The 16,507-nt window shown below is 39.7% G+C and overlaps 1 non-coding gene across 1 annotated transcript; it reads right to left on the bottom strand.

Moving 5' to 3' along the window:
• Window positions 1-16,146: 16,146 nt before the first annotated feature.
• LOC148549762 (small nucleolar RNA R71) lies at window positions 16,147-16,254 on the bottom strand. The gene has a single exon (XR_015897500.1). It is a non-coding gene; the product is annotated as a small nucleolar RNA R71 (small nucleolar RNA).
• Between the last annotated feature and the right edge of the window lie 253 nt (window positions 16,255-16,507).

Below are 16,507 nucleotides of genomic sequence, written 5' to 3'. Positions count from 1 at the left end.
GAATCATGTCTTGCTTGACTACTCTGAGAAATCAGTATGCTTTATGTTGGAGGATACGGAAGGGCTGGTTGTGGCAAATAGCTATTATTTGAACTCTATGATAGTGAATTATTCTGGAACTGAATGTTAGGGTATCATGCTATTAATTGCAGGTGTTTCAAGCGATGACAAAAAGTTTAGAGCAGATTCTGGTTGTTTGTAAGTTTCCTGAAGTGTTTCTGGGTTATATTGATGAATTTTCACCTAACGGAGAGTTTGAATTTGCAATTGAATTGGTGCCTGGAGTCGGTCCAATCCCGAGTGCTCCTTATAGGATGTCACCTCTAGAGATGGCCGAGCTTAAGGCTTAGTTGGAAAATTTGTTGGGTAAACGCTTTATTCACCCAAGTGTTTCTCCGTGGGGAGCGCCAGTGCTATTGGTAAAGAAGAAGGACGGAAGTATGCACCTGTGTGTCAATTATCGACAGCTGAATCAGGTTACTATGAAAAATAAATATCCGTTGCCAAGGATTGATAACCTAATAGATCAGTTATAGGGAGCCAGTGTATTTTCTAAGATTGACTTGCGATCTGGGTATCACCAGATAAGAGTTGGAGATGAGGATATTTCGAAGACTGCTTGCCGAACGTGTTATGGCCATTATGAGTACACAGTGATGTCTTTCGGGTTGACTGATGCTCCGGCAATATTCATGGATTACATGAATAGAATTTTCCATCCGTATCTAGATAAATTTGTTGTTGTATTCATCGATGACATTCTTCTTTACTCCAAGACAGAAGATGAGCATGTGGATCACTTACGGACTGTGCTACAAATCCTGAAAGATAGGAAGTTGTATGCTAAGCTATCTAAATGCGAATTTTGAAAGAGTGAAGTGAAGTTTTTTGGCAATGTGGTGGGCAAGCAAGGAATAGCCATGGATCCTGCTAAAGTGGAAGCAGTGATGAGTTGGGAGAGACCAACTTCTATGACGGAGATTAGGAGTTTCCTAGGTTTGGCGGGTTATTATCGAAGATTCATTAAGAGATTTTCACAACTCGCCTTACCTTTAACCAAGCTGACTAGGAAGGATGTGTCTTTTGTCTGGACTCCTGAATGTGAGGAGAGTTTTCTAGCATTGAAGAAGAGGTTAACCACTGCACCTGTGTTAGTTTTGCCCGAGCCAAGTGAATCATTTGAGGTATACTATGATGCGTCTTTGAAGGGTCTGGGGTGCGTGCTGATGCAGCACCGTAAGGCCGTGGCATACACCTCACGGTAGTTAAGGCCACATGAGATGAACTATCCGACTCATGACTTAGAAATTGCTGCCGTTGTATTTGCTCTGAAGATTTGGAGGCATTATCTTTATGGCGTTAAGTTTCAAGTTTTCTCAGATCACAAAAGCTTGAAGTACCTCTTTGAGCAAAAGGAGTTGAATATGCGTCAGAGGAGGTGGATGGAGCTTCTGAAAGACTATGACTTCGAGTTGAACTACCATCTTGGGAAGACGAATGTTATAGCAGATGCCTTGATTCGAAAGTCTCTATGTACTGCTTGGATGATGCTGTGAGAGGAAGAGTTTTTAAAAGCATTCCAAGGTTTGAAACTCGGAGTTAGAGAAGAATTTGGGACTTTGTGCTTAAGTCAACTACAGATTTCAAGTGATTTTAAGGCTGAGCTCCTAAAGGCTCATTAGGATGATGAATCATTACGGAAAGTATTGCTGACAATTGAGCATGGAAAGTGGTGGAGAGTGTTAGAGGATAAGGACGGCTTATGGAGGTTCAAGGACCGAATCATTGTGCCAGACGTCAGAAGCTTACGGCAGGATATCTGGAAGGAGGATCATAAAAGCGGATTTTCAATCCATCTGGGAAGTACCAAGATGTATCAAGATTTGAAAGCGATGTTTTGGTAGTCGGGAATGAAGAATGATGTGGCGTTGCATATATCCAAGTGATTAACTTGTTAAAAAGTTAAAATTGAGCACCAAAGACCATCAGGAACCCTTCAGCCTTTGGAGATTCCACAACGGAAGTGGGAGAGTATTGCGATGGACTTCGTGGTGGGTTTACCTAAGACTCGAATGGCTTATGACACTGTTTGGGTGGTTGTGGACCGACTGACCAATTCGGCTAACTTTCTCCCCATTTGAATAAGTTGCATGATGGAGGAGTTAGCACGGTTATACATTAAGGAAATTGTAAGATTGCACGGCGTGCCTTCCCCCATCATATCCGACAGGGATCCTCGGTTCACATCAAGGTTCTAGGGAGCCTTTCAGCGAGCCTTTGGCACTCAATTGAGCCTAAGCACTGCATATCACCCTCAAACGGACGGCAGTCAGAAAGTACAATCTAGACCTTGGAGGATATGCTGAGAGCTTATGTTTTGGACCAGCTGGCGAGCTGGGATCAATATATGCCTCTAGTGGAGTTTGCTTATAACAATAGCTACCATGGGAGGATCAGAATGACTCCATATGAAGCTCCGCATGGTAAGAAATGTCAATCTCCGCTATGTTGGTATGAAGCTGGAGAAAGAAGCTTACTAGGATCTGAAATGATAGCTGAGACCACTAAGCAGATAAAGAAGATATGAAACCGAATGCTCGTAGCTCAAAGTCGTCAGAAGAGCTATGCTGATCAAAGGCGGAAGCCTTTGGAGTTTGAGGAAGGAGAGCATGAGTTTCTAAAGGTTACTCCAACTACCGGAGTGGGATGAGCCATTAAGACGAAGAAATTGAATCCCCGTTACATTGGACCGTTTGAGATCCTGAAGAGAATTGGACCAGTGGCTTATAGGATCGCCTTACCGCCATATCTTTCGAACTTGCACGACGTGTTTCACGTGTCGCAGCTTCGTAAATACACTCTTGAAGCAAGTTGTAAGAACCGCAATTAATCAACCGGTTAATTAAGTGATTATATTGCCCCAAATTAGATTCCAAAAAGTTAGAGTGAGAATTTGAGGATTTAAAGGTGATTTTAGGGCTCAGTGGGTCTTTCTGAGTCAGAAAATGTGTTTCCTGCGAAGAACTATGAAAAACCCCGAATCGGTACATGAACCGGTTGAACCGGTTCAAGTCTGCCCGGTGCTGTGCGAGAAAAAGTTGAGACAGTCAAAAACCTTAGAAAAACATTAGAAATAGAAAACCGGGCATTAATTTTAAAAGTTCGGCCCAAAGTTGGCCCAAACGGGCTAAAAACGCTAACGGATTGAACCGGGCCCAAGTTGGGCCCAAGTTCAACATATATAAAGGTTCATTTAATGAACCCTAGCCTCCATAAACACTCACACTTCAGATTTGAGAGAGGGAGGAGAGGAAGAAGAAAACCCTAACCACCTTCATCTTCCCAAGAGCATATCTTGAGTTCTAGAGCTCCGATTTGTGTGCCGTCAGCGGCTACGCATTTTTTGCGACGAGCTCTACAAAACCCATCCAAGAAACTCCAGAGGTAAGCTTGAAATCCTTTCAATTCTGCTCTCCAAAATTTCGAGTTTTGTTAGGGTTTGGGTTAAATGGGTTTTGTGATTTTGGATGTTTAGGTTTGCTTTAATCCTTGCTTAGCCTTGGATCTTGACCATCAAATCTGTTGGGAGAGGTAAGATATACTAAACCCTTGTGAAATTTGATTTATGTTGAGCCCTAGGTTGATTTTGTGGTGATTTATATGCATATAGCTTGATTATTGTGAGTTTGGAGCTTGTTGGTGCTTGTTGGAACTACTTTGGTGGTTGGATTTTGGTTAAAAGCTCATTTGGTTCATATTGGGAATCGACCAAAGTATGGTTTCGATTTTCTCTATGTAGTATATCATATTTATGGACACTTAGGCTAGTGACCCATAGGATAGGATTGGATTTTGAATGGTTGATGAGTTATTGGATGCAATTGTATGATGATGATTGATGAAATGATGAATTTTGAGTTGATAATAATGATTAATAGTGATATGTTGAGAATGCATGATTTTTGAAGTTGAGTAGTGGATTACGTTGATAAGTGTGATATTGATGTTGATTTATTGGTAATATAGTTAGAAAATTGTTAATGAAGTTGAATATATGAGATATATTGATATTGATGTTGTAGATAAGGAAAAATGTGGTATGTTTGGTGTAATATATCAGAGTGTTGAATTTGATGAGAATTGGAGTTTTGGAGTTGCTTGGGTTGGTTTGGTTATGTGTTTTGAAAGGGAATTGTGAAAATTGTGATTTTGGGTAAAAATAGAATTTTGGTGAATTTTTATTGATCATAACTTTTGTCTCGATTTTCAAAATTTGTTGAAATTTGCTTAGAATTAAAGATCTTTGAAAACCCTTCAAAATGGTATAAAGTTTGTTGAATTTGAAATTTTGTAGAGGAAGATATGATCATTCAAAGTTGGTATTGAAAATCTGAAAATTTTGCAAAGTTACAGAATTCTGAGTTTTCTGATATGTGCGGATGCACAGCCTTGTGCGCGCGCACACCTTTTGAGGATTTTGACCTGTGCGGGTGCACACACACCTGTGCGTACGCACAGGAAGGGAAGTGTGTGCTGGTGGCAGCGCCAGCACAGCTTGTGCTCGCGCATATCTAAGGAAATATTTCAACCTGTGCGGACGCACACGTCGGGGAGTACTGTCTGTTGGAGGCGCTGGCATAGGTTGTGCGAGCGCACAGACCCTTTGTGTTTTGGTACCTGTGCGTACGCACACTTTTAAAAATTTCTGGGCGTGCACACGCACACCCCTATGTGGACGCACACGCCCTGTTTTTCAAATTATGCTTTGTTTTCAACTATTCTACCTCCCCAACAAGGTTGTAAGCTTCTGTAATACCTTTTTAAAGACTTTTGGGCCTAGTTTTGAGTATTGAAACATGGGATATAACCTAAGGGTCCTCGTAGATGATTATATGATAAGTTAGAAAACGGAGGTTTAGGTTTCTGGTGTATTGAGAATGGGTTGGGTGGATATTAAAGAAGAATTGGTATATGAGATAAGAACTGGGGAACTATGCGTTCGGAATGGAAATCATGAATTGAGGATGGTTGAGATGAGTCGAGGACTCGAAGAGAAATGATGATATTGATGAATATATATGAATTGATAACTAAAAGTGATTTGAGATGAGGAATGGTAATGTCTGGTGATGATGTGATGATGAGGAAATGATTGGATTATATCAGAGTGTGCGGATCCTATACCTCCGGCGTGGCAAATACTTCTGCCGCATGATTTGTTGGATGTTGAGAGTGTGCGGGGCCTATATCCCCGGCGTAGCAGATTGTTCTGCTCCATGATTTGTTGTGGTTGGTCCCTTTTCTGCTGCAGAAAGTGTGCGAGGCCTATATCCCCGGCGTAGTAGACTCCCTATTACATGAGTGTGCAGGACACTATATCCCTGGCATGGCAGAAAAGGCTATATCCGGGAGGATGTGTCGGGTTGGCAATTACGGACCGACAAGTGATATCACGAGCCAATAGGATAGACATTCATCATATGCATCTCTTATGTGCTTGTTTGCTTTGATTACTTGAGTTTGCCTAAGTGTATAATATGCTTACTTGCGTCTTGAATTACTTGTTATATATTTGAATATTACCTGTGTTTTACTTGCTTGTATTTTCTATGTTTGTATGGACTTTGAGGAGGTTAGGTAGGCGGTGGCGAGGGGATCGCAAGGAGGGTAGGATGGCGAAGGCTGTGGGACAGCGGTGAATAGTTTAGTTAGTAATCCCCTAAGATAGATTTTCCTCTATATGCTATTAAGGTTTTAAGTCAAGATAAGATTTATGTGTATATGCTTTATGGTTTTAGTATGCTTTAAGATGAAATATTGTGATGGATATGGAGCTTAGAATTGCCTTCGGCATCCCGGGGTCTTATATCCTACATCACTGGGCACTGTTACCATACTGAGAACCTCCGGTTCTCATACCATATCTTTGTTGTGTTTTTCAGATGCAGGTCGCAACCCACCTCGGTGAGTTGTTTGGGATGGTGACAGAAGCGGAGGATCCTGGATTATTAGTGGAGTCTTTTTGGTTTATCTATTTATACATCTCTCTTTTGTATTTTGTTTAGCCTAGAGGCATGTATTTGAGAGAACAAAACTTGTATAAGCTGTTTTTTTTTAAACTGTCAGGTTTCTATATGGTCTGTATATGGCTAGCCGGCTTAAACTCCGCGGGCCGAGGCCAGTTTCTTATGATATTATACTATTATACAATTACCTTGTCTATATCACTTCTCTTTCTTATGCCTTAAGATAGTACATTTCTGTGCTTTTGAAATCCTGTATTTTGAGCTATATCCTTCATCGGGCTTCTAGATTATATTATTCATTCTATATATCATACGTATAAGCTTTAGAACTGTCGTAATCTCTGGTTAACCTTTGCTTTACGACGCGAGATAAAGCTTAGGCTAATTAGGGTGTTACACAAGTCATGTCCTGGAACCAGAATCAGTCCAAGTGAGGGAAGATCTAACATTACCAGTAATTCCGGTTAGGATTGATGACACTAGCATTAAACGATTATGCGGAAAAGAGGTTTCATTGGTGAAAGTGGCATGGAGTCGGGCCGGTATTGAAGAGCATACTTGGGAGCTTGAATCTGATATGCGAAAGGACTACCCACACCTCTTTTTAGGTAATTAAATCCGAATTTTGAGGATAAAATTCTTAATTAGGTGGATAGGATGTAAACCCCGCTAAATTAGTAAATAATTAGTCAAAAACTAAATTTTAATAAAGGAAATTAAAAATGTGAATTTTATATTAAATTAGGATAGAGCTCATTAAAACGAGAATTTTGACACTAATTTCAAAGAATTTAGCCCGAAATTGGGCCGAACGAACCGAACCGGTCGAATTGGGCTCAAACCGAGTTCGTGGCCCAACCAGCCCATCAATTAAATGAGCTGAAGCTCATCTCCTTCCCCATTCAGCAAGAAGAATGCTGAGCACAGCCAAGGGAAGAGGAGAGCTTCCAAACCCTAACCTTCACATCAATCCACCATAACTTCTTCATCCGAGCTCCGATCGCCGCACCGTTTGCGCGACGCGTCCAGCGCGTCAAGCTCTACGAATCCCAATATCCAATTTTGGTAAGAAACCTCAATTTTTGTCTCAGCCTCTTATTCTCTTGGATTTTCGAAATTGAGGTTTTGGTTATCAAAATTCGGTGTCTTGATGTTTAGGCTCAAACTAGCTGGAGGAGCTTGTGGGTCCTTATTTAATTAAGACATATATAAAGTGAGAACTCTCAAAATTCTACAAATTCTAGCTTATGTGGGTTTGGGTATTGAATTTGGGTGTGAACTATGTGAATTAGGCTTGTATATGCATATATTGAAGTTGATTGAGTACATTGGAGGCTTCGTGGAGTTTGGGAGGCCTTGTCTTGAAGCTTTTGAACCTTGAGGTTTGCTTTGGGTGCCTTGGTGGTGTCTAAGGGTATATGCGAAAATCGGCCAAGGTATGATTTAGGTTTCACGTATTTAATATATAATGTCGTGTGAAAACTTAGGCTAGAGAACCATAGGATAAGTTGGAATGATTATGTAAGTTGGATGCTTAGCATTAATGATGTTGATTGATGATATAAGTTATGTATGTGTTGGCAATCATAATTCCTTGGTGTGTGGATATTGTTGGCAAATTGATGATATTGGTTGTATATGTACGCATGGTTATAAGTTGATGATTATGTTGATGGATGCAAGAAACTTAGGTTGTCATTTGGTAAGTGGATAGTAGAGTTGTATGGAGATGTTATGATTTGTGTTGTGCTGAATATATATGTATAGGGAGTGGATATTGAACTTGATTTTAATGAAAGTGAGGTTTGGACTTTTTGAGCAATTTGGTTTTTTGGCCAAACTTTGGTGAGTCATAACTTGGCTTCTGGATCCCAAATGATTGCAATCTTGTTTTATATGAAAATTAGGTTCGCGAAGTTTAGGCCATTTGAAGAACAGAGAAAAAAATGATTTAAAACAAAAAAGTCATGCACGTCAGAAGTTTGGGATTAAAAATTGAAATTCTGCAGCTTTTTCAACTTAGTAAAATCTTTGGAAAAACGTACGCATGGAATGGAAATTTTGCCCATGCATACACCCCATTCGCGGACTATCGCCACTGCCTCCTTCCTATGTGTACGCGAAAAAGCCTATGTGTACGCGTGACATGGGGTGCTTGAGTACGCGAAACTTCCATGTGCGACTAGGTGCTTCTATCAGGTTCCCATGCATACGCGTAATGAAGGGATGCGTACGCGTGATGGTCCATTTGTGTTTTAAAGCTCAATTTTGAAACTCCAAAACCTTCATTTTCATCTTTTTAGCCTCAAATCATAGTAATAGCTCTATTAGTAGGATGGAGATAGGAAATTAAGGTAACTTGGAGATGAAGTAAAGTGGAAAAATGATGAAGTGAATATGGAAAAGAGTATGTTGGAGTATATATGATACCATGGCTCATATGACATGCTTATGCAAAGTTTACATTGATTATGAAAATGATTTGGCTTATATATTCAATTGATCTGAGATACGAGTTTCTCTGGGTAAAGTACCGGGACTTGCCACCACGTGTACCAGGTTGAAACTGGATAATCTGTTGACCCTACGACGTAAGTGTGACCGGGCACTTATAAATTCCTGGGAATGTTGACTCCCATTGAGAAATTTTATATACTTGAGAAAAGCTATGTATAAACTCTTAGGGATGCGTGTCGGGGGACAGTCCAAGGGTTTCAGACTTGTCGGGTTGGCTTGATAACCGACAGATGAGCCTCATCAGCCATAGGACAGGCATACATCATGTGCATTTTGTTTGTTTGTTTACTATGCCTTATTTGAGAATGCCTAACTGAATATATTGTGTTAATTGGGATAATTGCTACTTGCACTACTTGTCTCCTACCTGTGTTTACAATTGTCTGTTTGTCTGTCTTTGCAAACTCTCTGGAGATGGAGGAACGGAGTAAAGGTGGACAGGTTGAGTGATAAGGATAAGTTTAAGTTGGGTTTAGAATTCCTTAGATACCTACCCTCTTTTATGGTTTCTATTTAGTATTTTAAGTTTTATAATCCGAGTGTCGGCATTCTAGGATTGCCTCTGGCATTCCCAAGACCTTATATATTATATGCGTGGCACCTTTACCATGCTGAGAACCTCTAGTTCTCACCCCACACTATGTTCTTATTTTCAGATGCAAGTCGAGAGGCTCCTCGGTAGGCGTCTGGATTTTTGAAGCAGAGCAGGTTCTAGGTTCCTTTTTGTTATATAGTTTATATGTATATATACTTAACTTCTTCTCCATATAACTTGTTTATTTTATGCCTCCTACAGATCTAAGGAGAGTTATGGTTTCATCTATGTATTTTGGGCTTTGGAATATGTATATATATCTGTAAATATTCTCCGGCCAGCCTTGGCTTCGCAGGCTGAGCTAGGAGCTTGGTATATCATTTTCCCATCTCTCTATTTCTACTTTCTATTTAGTTATGCTTATGAATCTTAGATTTCTTTGCACGCAAGTAATCTCGTTTCCTGAGTGTTGCGCTTTTTATTTTCACGATTTTTTTATTTTTGTTTCACCTGTTTTTCAAGGCTCCTAGTTTATTATATTTTTTGCTATATATGTAAATATTTTATTTTAGAGGTCGTAACACCACACTACCTCTGTTTTACGGCTTAAGCGTAAGGCTCTGTGTAGTAGGGTGTTATATTGGACACCTTAAGGAAGCATCGAATACGGCTTAACCCGACGAAGTGTGATTTTAGGATGGAAGCCGGAAAGTTTCTAGGCTTCATGATCACTCAACAGGGGGTAGAGGCAAACCCGGAAAAATGCAAGACCATTCTTGAGATGAGTAGTTCGGCAAGTCTCAAGAAGGTCCAAAGGCTGACCGGACAATTAGCCACCCTTTTTTGCTTCCTCGGAGCCTTGGCCTAAAAAGCCATCCCTTTCTTCAAACTTATGAAAAAAGGGTATAAGTTTTAAATGGGAACCCGAGTGCGAAGAAGCCTTCTGACACTTTTAAAAAGTGTTGGCAGAACCCTCTATACTCTGTAAACCTAGAATTGGGGAGACGCTTTAACTCTACTTATCCATAACGGAGGAAGCACTTGTTGTGGCGCTCGTCCGAGAAGCTGAGCAAAAAATACAAAGTCCCATATACTTCGTAAGCCAAGTCTTCCAGAATGCGGAAACACACTACTCCCGACTTGAAAAACTTGCCTTTGGCAATACTTTCAGATCCACCCCATTACGGTCCGAACGGACTAGGCAGTTAGGCAAGTGCTGCAAAAACTAGACTTCACAGGGCGAATGCTCGCATGGTTTGTTGAATTATCACAATACCAAATCATATTCGAGGCTAGGAACACTATTAAGTCCCAAGCCATGGCAGACTTCTTAGCCGAAATGACCCCATAAAACGATCCTCCGAAACCTGGAAACTCCGTGTCGATAGCTCGTCGAACACCAACTCAAAAGGAGCACGAATAATATTAGAAAATGTGAACAGAATCACCATTGAACAATCTATTCAATATGAGTTCCTGATATCCAATAATCAAGCCGAATATAAATCCCTCCTAGCTGGACTGACGTTAGCCAAAGAAGTCGGCGAAAGAGTGTTAGAAGTCTGCAGTGACTCCCAGGTGGTCAGCTCCCAAGTTAACAGAGGCGACCAAACATGGGACCCTTTACTACAACAATACCTAGCCAAGGTGAAAGAACTAATGGCCGAATTTGGTGAAGTAATCATCCAACACATTTCCAGGGAACAGAATGCAAGGGCCGACTTATTCTCGAAACTAGCAAGCACCAAACCGATATCAGGAAATCGATCACTAATTCATGAGGTTATCAAGACACTGTCTGTCTCAATCACGACCTCGGTCGACCTCTCCATCACAAGCCAGCACTCTTGGACCTTTCCAATTCTCCAATACCTCACTAACGGGACCCTACCTGAGGATCCTAAGGAAGCAAAATGCTTAAAACGGGAAGCAGCAAAGTAAATCATGATAGTGGGGAAATTGTACTAGCGCGGATTATCATATCCCCTCCTCAGATGCCTTGAACCCGGGGACACAGACTATATACTTTGCGAAGTTCACGAAGGATATTGAGGCCATCATGTATAGGGGGAAAACCCTGGCTCAAAAGGTTATCTGAGTAAGGTAATTCTGGCCCTCCATAAAAAGACTCCCTCCAACTAGTCAAACAATGGGACAAGTGCCAAATCCTTACTGATCTCCACCAGGCTGCCCCTCACCAACTCAGCATCATAACAGAAGATCAACCTTTCAAAACCTGAGGAATTGACCTTGTTTGTCCCTTCCCCACGGCTCCCGGACAGCTTTGATACCTCATCGTGGCCATTGACTACACATTAAGTGGATCAAAGCCGAGGCCTTGGCCTCCATCACAACCACCTAGAGGCTAACATAGGCCTAGAGGCCATCATCCTATTAGAAATTGGGGACCCCAGCCCACGGAGAACCATGGGAAGGCACGACGAGGAAGCAGAGCGGGATCTCTTGGACGAGGTCAGGAGCAAAGCACACCTACGAGAGCTAGCCCTAAAATCCAAGATAAGCCTAAGATACAATCGCAGCATAGTGCGACAAGACTTCGGGGAAGGAAACCTCGTCTTACGACAAAATGACATCCATCCCCCCACCCCTAAAGAAGGGAAGCTCACGCCCAACTAGGAGGGCCCGTACCGAATCAAGACGGTAATCCGGAAAAGAGCTTACAAGCTCGAACGATTAGACAGGACCGAGCTTCTGAGATCCTGGAATGCCACTAACTTGCGGCGCTACTACGTGTAGGAACATCCTTCCAAGTGACAAGATCGAGGTCGTCTAGATTATCTTTTTATCTTCCTTTATTATTTAAGTTGTTACTGTTTTATCACATATATTTCTGATGAGCGGATAATTTATACGCTTTTTGACATTGTTTTCAGTATATTTTTAGTAGGATCTAGTTACTTTTAGGGATGTTTTCATTAGTTTTTATGTTAAATTTACATTTCTGGAATTTACTATGAGTTTGTGTGTTTTTCTGTGATTTCAGGTATTTTCTGGCTGAAATTGAGGGACTTGAGCAGAAATCAGATTCAGAGGTTGAAGAAGGACTGCTGATGCTGTTGGATTCTGACCTCCCTGCACTCAAAGTAGATTTTCTGGAGCTACAAAACTTGAAATGGCGCGCTTTCAATTGCGTTGGAAAGTAGACATCCAGGGCTTTCCAGAAATATATAATAGTCCATACTTTGGCCAAGAATAGATGACGTAAACTGGCGTTCAACGCCAGCCTTCTACCCAAACCTGGCGTCCAGCGCCAGAAAATGAGCCAAAACCAGAGTTGAACGCCCAAACTGGCACAAAAACTGGCGTTCAACTCCAAGAAGGACCTCTACACGTGCAACACTCAGGCTCAGCCCAAACACACACCAAGTGGGCCCCAGGAAGTGGATTTATGCATCAATTACTTACTTCTGTAAACCCTAGTGACTAGTTTATTATAAATAGGACCTCTTACTATTGTATTAGGCATCTTTGGATCTTTGGATTACCTTATGATCCTTTGATCACGTTTTAGGGGGCTGGCCATCTCGGCCATGCCTAGACCTTCACTTATGTATTTTCAACGGTAGAGTTTCTACACTCCATAGATTAAGGTGTGGAGCTCTGCTGTTCCTCAAAGATTAATGCAAAGTATTACTGTTTTCTATTCAATTCATCTTATTTCACTTCCAAGATATCCATTCGCACCCAAGAACGTGATGAGGGTGATGATTATGTGTGACGCTCATCACCATCTCCCCTATGAACACGTGCCTGACAAACACTTCCGTTCTACATGAAATAAGCTAGAATGAATATCTCTTAGATCTCTTAACCGGAATCTTCGTGGCGTAAGCTAGAATGATGGCGGCATTCAAGAGAATCCGGAAAGTCTAAACCTTGTCTGTGGTATTCCGAGTAGGATTCAATGATTGAATAACTGTGACGAGCTTCAAACTCGCGAGTGCTGGGCGTTAGTGACAGACGCAAAAGGAGGGTGAATCCTATTCCAGCATGATCGGGAACCGACAGATGATTAGCCGTGCTGTGACAGAGCATGTGAGCATATTTTTCACTGAGAGGAGGGGATGTAGCCATTGACAACGGTGATGCCCTTGCATAAAGCCAGCCATGGAAAGGAGTAAGACTGATTGGATGAAAATAGCAGGAAAGCAGAGGTTCAGAGGAACGTAGGCATCTCCATTCGCTTATCTGAAATTCTCACCAATGAATTACATAAGTATTTCTATCCCTATTTTATTATCTTATTTTCGAAAACACCCTTATCAATTTATATCTGCCTAACTGAGATTTGCAAGGTGACCATAGCTTGCTTCATACCGACAATCTCCGTGGGATTCGACCCTTACTCACGTAAGGTATTACTTGGACGACCCAGTGCACTTGCTGGTTAGTTGTATCGAAGTTGTGAACCATGGTATTGGCATCATGTTCTTGGCGCCATTGCCAGGGAAAGAAAGAGCCATAAATTTTACATAATCAAAGTGTAATCACGATTGCGCGTACCAAGTTGCTCACGTTGCCAGGGATTGTTTGAGCCTGGACATCACAATTTCGTGCACCAAGTTTTTGGCGCCGTTGCCGGGGATTGTTTGAGTTTGGACAACTGACGGTTCATCATGTTGCTCAGATTAGGTAATTTTCTTTTTATTTTCTTTTCAAAAATTTTTCAAAAATAATTTCTAAAATTTTCTCATCTGTTTTCGAAAAAATAAAAAATATTTTCACAAATTTTATTTAAGATTTTTAAGAATGAATTCTAGTGTTTCATGAAGCATGTGAAGCCTGGCTGGCTGTAAAGCCATGTCTAAATTCTTTTGGACTGAGGCTTCCAAACCATCAGAGGCAAGTTACATATTTGATAAGTAATGAGCAGCAATTTGTTATCAAGAGCAATATACTCTGGTGTTAAATGCTGAAGCTTGGCTGGCCATTGGCCATGTCTAGTGTTTTCGACTGGAGCTTTCTTTGAAAGCTTGGCTGGCTAGTGAGCCATGTCTAATTCCTGGACTGAAGCTTTAGACTAAGAATGCAAGATTCCTGGAATTCATATTAAAAATTTTGGAATCCTTATTTTCCTTTTTCAATTAATTTTCGAAAAAAAAATCCAAAAAAATTAGAAAATCATAAAAATCAAAAATATTTTCTGTTTCTTGTTTGAGTCTTGATTCATGTTATAAGTTTAGTGTCAATTGCATATGAATCTTGCATTTTTCAAAAATTTCATGCATTCATAGTGTTCTTCATGATCTTCAAGTTGTTCTTGGTAAGTCTTCTTGTTTGATCTTGATGATTTTTTGTTTTGTGTCTTTTCTTGTTTTTCATATGCATTCTTGAATTCTTAATGTCTAAGCATTAAAGAATTCTAAGTTTGGTGTCTTGCATGTTTTCTTTGCATTAAAAATTTTTCAAAATAATGTTCTTGATGTTCATCATGATCTTCAAAGTGTTCTTGGTGTTCATCTTGACATTCATAGCATTCTTGCATGCATCACATGTTTTGATCTAAAAATTTCATGCATTGCATCCTTTTAGTGTTTTTCTCTTGCATAAAAAAAAAATTTCAAAAAAAAAAAATCTTTCCTTTTTTCTCTCATCAAATTCGAAAATTTGGATTGACTTTTTCAAAAATTTTTAAAATCTAATTGTTTCTTATGAGTCAAATCAAATTTTCAATTTGAAAATCTCATCTTTTTCAAAATCTTTTTCAAAAATCAAATCTTTTTCAAAATTCTTGGTTATTTTCGAAAATTCCAAAAATAATTTTCAAAAATCTTTTTCTTATTTTATATCATAATTTTCGAAAATAACATAATCAATTAATGTTTTGATTCAAAAATTTGAAGTTTGTTACTTGCTTGTTAAGAAAGATTCAAACTTTAAGTTCTAGAATCATATCTTGTGATTTCTTATGAATCAAGTCATTAATTGAGATTTTAAAAAATCAAATCTTTTTTCAAAAACTAATCTCTATCATATCTTTTCAAAAATATCTTCTCATCTTATCTTTTTCAAAAATCTAATTTCAAATATCTTTTCTAACCTCCTAACTTCTTATCTTTTCAAAATTTGTTTCAACTAACTAACTAACTTTTTGTTTGTTTCTTAACTTTTTCAAAACTACCTAACTAACTCTCTCTCTCTAATTTTCAAAAATATCTTCCCTCTTTTTCAAAAATTTCTTTTTTATTTAACTAATTATTCTTATTTTTATTTTTTATTTTAAAAATTTTCGAAAATTACTAACATTTTTCAAAAACCATTTTCGAAAATCACTAACTCTTTTTCAAAAATATTTTTCGAAAATTCTCCCTCTCCCATCTTATTCTATTTATTTATTCATTTACTAACATCTCTTCTCACATCTCAACCCTCCTCACAGTTGTGTTTCTTCCATTACATTACATTCTTTGTCTCCCCCTCTGTTCTTCCACTCACAAAGGGATCCCTATACTGTGGTATAAAGGATCTCTATTATTATTATTATTATTTTTTCTGTGCCCTCTTCTTTGTCATATGAGCAGGAGCAAGGATAAGAACATTCTTGTTGAGGCAGATCCAGAACCTGAAAGGACTCTGAAGAGAAAATTAAGAGAAGCTAAATTACAACAATCCAGAGATAACCTTTCAGAAATTTTCGAACAGGAAGAGGAGATGGCAGCCGAAAATAATAATAATGTAAGGAAGATGCTTGGTGACTTTACTGCACCTAATTCCAATTTACATGGAAGAAGCATCTCCATTCCTGCCATTGGAGCAAACAACTTTGAGCTGAAACCTCAATTAGTTTCTCTGATGCAGCAGAACTGCAAGTTTCATGGACTTCAATCTGAAGATCCTTTTCAATTCTTAACTGAATTCTTGCAGATATGTGATACTGTTAAGACTAATGGAGTAGATCCTGAAGTCTACAGGCTCATGCTTTTCCCTTTTGCTGTAAGAGACAGAGCTAGATTATGGTTGGATTCTCAACCCAAAGACAGCCTGAACTCTTGGGATAAGCTGGTCACGGCTTTCTTAGCCAAGTACTTTCCTCCTCAAAAGCTGAGCAAGCTTAGAGCTGATGTTCAAACCTTCAGACAGAAAGAAGGTGAATCCCTCTATGAAGCTTGGGAAAGATACAAACAGTTGACCAAAAAGTGTCCTTCTGACATGCTTTCAGAATGGACCATCCTGGATATATTCTATGATGGTTTATCTGAGCTATCAAAGATGTCACTGGACACTTCTGCAGGTGGATCCATTCACCTAAAGAAAACGCCTGCAGAAGCTCAAGAACTCATTGACATGCATCTAGCTGGGCTTATGCCCTTAAGGTCACCTATGGACCACCCAAGAGCTGTCTTGTGTGTCCTTAGCACTTGAATAAGTGCTTCCTCTTCCTGTGAATTTAAAGCAGAGCTTATGATCA

This window comes from Arachis ipaensis, chromosome B8, assembly GCF_059453495.1.
Source record: "Arachis ipaensis isolate K30076 ecotype BB chromosome B8, ASM5945349v1, whole genome shotgun sequence".
NCBI classification, from domain to species: Eukaryota; Viridiplantae; Streptophyta; class Magnoliopsida; order Fabales; family Fabaceae; genus Arachis; species Arachis ipaensis.
Note: the sequence above shows the minus strand (reverse complement) of the source record. Positions and strands in the feature narration are given on the sequence as shown.